At 35.5% G+C, this 4,569-nt stretch overlaps 1 long non-coding RNA gene across 1 annotated transcript in view; it reads right to left on the bottom strand.

Annotated features, from left to right (window-relative positions):
• LOC119429412 overlaps positions 1–4,530 on the bottom strand; it is a 6,136-nt gene extending 1,606 nt beyond the window's left edge. Inside the window, exons 1-2 of the long non-coding RNA XR_005187772.1 lie at positions 4,471–4,530; positions 4,106–4,162 (exon numbers count right to left, since the gene is read on the bottom strand). This is a non-coding gene — a long non-coding RNA (uncharacterized LOC119429412). The remainder of the gene's footprint in view (positions 1–4,105; positions 4,163–4,470) is intronic.
• Between the last annotated feature and the right edge of the window lie 39 nt (positions 4,531–4,569).

Genomic DNA, 4,569 nt, shown 5'->3' with positions numbered 1-4,569 from the left:
ATATATATATATATATATATATATATATATATACATATACATATACATATATATATATACATACATACATATAGATATACATCTAGTCTTCTCACTTCTCCCTTTTTGTGATTGTTGGAGCAAAAATCCAATTCAAAACTTAAATTGATTTTATGCACAGCCCAAGTGGACATCTCATCCTCTGACATCAGTAATAAATTTCTAACCAGTGTCCATTATAGTTATGATCAAAGCTGCACAAATGTTTATATGAAAGAGCAAACTAAAAAAGCAATATTAAAAACATTTTATAGAATCTTATTCAAAAGGTGCTTTATTAGTCTGAAAAAACTATAGAAAGAAAAAAGAAAGTAGGTTCAATCATTCAGGAAAATAAATCACACAAAAAAGTTAAATTGCGTCATCCGGAGAGTTTTTTTTTTTTAAGAAAATGTTTTATCCTTCATCCAAAGGACTTCCATCAGTCTGAGGCCTGCCAACAGAGTCTATCGTATTAAGTAGCACCTTGTTGACATGTTTCAAACCAGTTTGCTGTTGAGTTCAGTGTTATGCACTGATGATTAATTGCTTTAGACTGATGGCCCTCCATTTTGCATTCGTAAAGCCATTATGCCTGGGAAATCAACAGCAGACTGGTTTGAAACATGTCAACAATGTGCTACTTAGTATGACAAATCTTGCTGGCAGGCCTCAGAGTGATGAAGTCCTTTAGATGGATGAAACATTTTCTTCCAAAAAATAAACTATCCAGATGACATGATTTAACTTTTTTGTTCCCTACACAATAGTGACGTTTGACTTATCCTAACCATTACTACAGCAATAACCCTTAAAGCAAGGTTTTACCTTCGGTGTCTCACATTTAAAATGCATGTCTTCTATTTTTGCCTTTGCATTTCTGTTGTGCACTCAGTTAGATCCATAGAATTAATGGTGTAACGGTACATGTGGGTGTATTGAACCGTTTCAGTATGTCATGTTCGGTTCACGTGTGTATTGTTTTGGTTATTTTTTCACTCATTAAACTTTATTAATGAGAGATTATGTGCCAATTAAAGTTCTTAAGCATTTCAGCACAGCACTATTGATTGCTGCATAGTCTTGCAGCATGCATAGCATTAGCAGCCTAGCAGGCAACAAAACAGCCAGAGCTTGAAGACCCTTTCATCTCGTTTCGGTCCCTTGTTTGGGAACATTATGGCTTTCTTGTTAAAATTCAACAATGGGAAAAGACAAGTGCAAATCCAAAGCTGTGTGCCGATGTTTCATGGAGATTGGATCTGCAGTAGGCAACACGTCTAACTTGTTAATGCACTTGAAAAGACATCATCCAAATGTGGAACGTCTCTTCAAGGAAGAAAAGCAGCTTGGTGCAAAGACCGATAGCAGCATTTAAACAACCTTTATCAGGTAATTCAGATTGGTCCAAAGCAATAACACAAGCAATAGGAGTTTTTAAAGCAATGGCTCTATGTTTCTGTTGTTGATATGCTGGCTTTAAGCATATAACTAAAGTTCTTGAGCCCTGCTGCCTACGACATTCCATCACGTCAACACTTCAGCCAAAAAGTTGTACCAGCACTTTATGAAAAATATAAAACTGATAGTCAACAAGCCCTGGAGCCCAGATTTAAAGCCCTACCACATGATGAGCGAGAGAGGATATTCAACCACCTCATAACAGAAATGATGACATGCAAGAAGAGGTATTATATTATGATCTAATTAACTTTTTAATTTAAAATGATTATCTTATTAACTAATTTTTTTTTACCTTTATGTGTAGTTTGCAGTCTGAGGATGCCACAAGTTATCAGTTGAGTCTTCTTCAGAGAAATCATCTCCACCTCCAGCCAAGTAGTCTAATGACTGAACTCTTTGGTGAACTTTTCCAGGGACAGGCATGCAAGTCACTTTTGGAGCAAGTCCAAGAAGAGATTGTGAGTACAGAGCTTCAGGGTGCCCTTCCCTTGAAGCTGACACACTCTATTCCTGCTACCTCGGTTGCTAGTGAGCAGGTTCTCGCCACCGCTGGAGATACCATCACTGCAAATTTTGGCAGAAAATTTAGATAAGTTGTTATTTTTGGCCAAAAATTTAAAACTCGACTAGTAAGATTGTAAACACTCTGTTGCTGTTTATTGTTCTGGTTTTGATTGTTATTGTATTTATTAAGATTTTTATTGTTAGTATATATTATTGTAGAGTGCCGTTTATTTAAAATATCATCCAAATGGGTCGCTTTTATTTATTTTTATACATTATGTATTTTATGCATTGCTTACTTGGCATATTTTCAAAATAATTTAAGTTTTCATTTTGGCCATTTTTGCACCGACAATTAACCGAATCAAGCCCTCCTTGAAACTGAACCGAACCGAAATGTGATTTTAGCGTACCGTTACACCCCTACATAGAATGTATTCTTAGGAAGCAGTGAGTCAAAAGATTACTGTAACTCCAGTACTTCACAATGATACAATTGAGTGCACGTTTACTTCAACTAAGTTTAGAATACTTCAGTATAATCACTGCATGTTAACATCAAAATAAATTCAAAATAATGAACAGGTGCAGCTAAAAAAATAGAAAATTAAAAAGCTATATACTGGAAACTTGTGGTGTCACCCCCAATCAGTTTATTAACTCAAATACCAGCAAAGTCTTCCTGAGCTTATAAAGGGTTTTCCAGTTTGGTCAGTAGGCTACACAATCATGGGGAAGACTGACTTGATAAATGTCCAAAAGCCAGTCATTGACACCCTCCATAAGAGGGAAAGTCACAAAAGATCATTGAACTGTACCCAAGCATATTCATAGAAAGTTAAGTGAAAAGGAAAAGCGTTGTGGGAAAAGGTGTAACAGGGATAACGGTTTATGTACTGTAACCACAGACTATGAATATGGGTGCTCTAAGCTACTAATACGTCAGAGCGCCCCACCCCATTAACAGAACCGAGCACGCTGAACGACCAAACCGAACTACGCACCTCCCACCTGTCAGTACTGGTGTTATGCTACTTAGCTGCACACAATACTAGCTAGCTGAAATGCTAAAAACAAACAACATGTGGCTCAGCTGTCTCTCCATCCAGCTTTAAACTGCAGGTACAGACAGCTCAGCTGTCTCTCCCTCCCTCTCCCCGCTCTAAGCTGCCGGTACAAATGTAGCTAGTCTCTCCCCACCCCGCTCTGAGCTGCCGGTGCGGGCTGCGTCTCCCCCGCTCTAAACTGCTGGTACAAACAAATTGTTCACATGTTTACATATGACTATTGTGCAACTAGATGATTGACATTTATGTGGTAGATAATATCCAAATGGAAGCTAAAGAATATTGAGAGAAGTTTTTAAAAAAATTACATCTGTTATTAATGGAAAAAAGCCATCAATACAAAATCAAAAAATACTTAATTTTAGTCCTTAAAATGTTTAACTTATTTTTAGAAATATATTTGAGTTATGCAATAACTATTACAGCAAAAGTAACTTTGCACCGCTTCTACTTTTTCAGCCTCACAGCAAATTGGCAGCCAACTCTCAACTCTTGTGTACTTCATAGTTTCCTTTCCTTGGCATTTTGATAGAAGCAGAGGAAAATAATTTAATTGTTTTTGTATGAGATGTAGATGCCAATGTATAGATGAGCCCGAAAAAAAAAAAAGGTTACCACAAAAATAACTTTAGATTTAAAACCCATTGCATCTAAAAAATAAAATAAAAAAGTTTTAAACATACAAAAAGTGGGAACAATAATACACAGGAAGGGTCATACAGTATTTACGTTGAAATTTATGAAAAAGCAATGAAACACAAATAATATTAGAGTTTAGTTATTCATCAATATTGCAAAGTTTTTACTTGCATTTGAGAACCTTTAACGTAAACATCTCATTTTGATCTAACAGAGAAAACTGTTCCAATCTGAAGCAAGACTGATTAAATGATCTGATTTCAACAAGTTACCATCATTATTATTATTTTAATTTTTAAGATTAGGATACAATTTTCACCTTGTATTTGTAAATCTAAACAGGTTTCTAATATTCTTTGACCCAACAACCCAAACCTATGACATCATAAACATTATAAATTCAGTACACTTACCTGAAAGTGGTCACTACCATCACTGGTCTGCGTTGTCATGTCAGGTGCTGAGATTTCCTGGAAACAAACACAAGAACACCTTAAAACAGACACTTTATTCATCATTATGGCACAATATTACCTACTTTTGGGGACTTTGCAAACACATACATCATTTTAGAACTAAAGAGAAAACTGACCTAAACTGACACAAGAGTAATGTAACTTGAGAACTGTTTTCAACAAGTTACTATGAACATTATATTTTTACACTGTAGGATACTTTTTTCACCTTAAATTTGTAAATCTACAGAGGTTTCTAATATTCTTTGGCCCTACAACCCAAACCTATGAGATAATGAACATTATGATATAAATGCATCTACCTGACTGTGCTCATTGATATCATCAGTCTGCTTTGTCACATCAGGTACTGTGATTTCCTGGAAACAAACACAAGAACACCTTAAAACAGACATACTTTA

Source organism: Nematolebias whitei, unplaced genomic scaffold (genome assembly GCF_014905685.2).
Source record: "Nematolebias whitei isolate Nwh7 unplaced genomic scaffold, NemWhi1 Nwh_scaf_1014, whole genome shotgun sequence".
Classification (NCBI taxonomy): Eukaryota; Metazoa; Chordata; class Actinopteri; order Cyprinodontiformes; family Rivulidae; genus Nematolebias; species Nematolebias whitei.
This window is presented reverse-complemented; position numbering and strand designations above follow the sequence as displayed.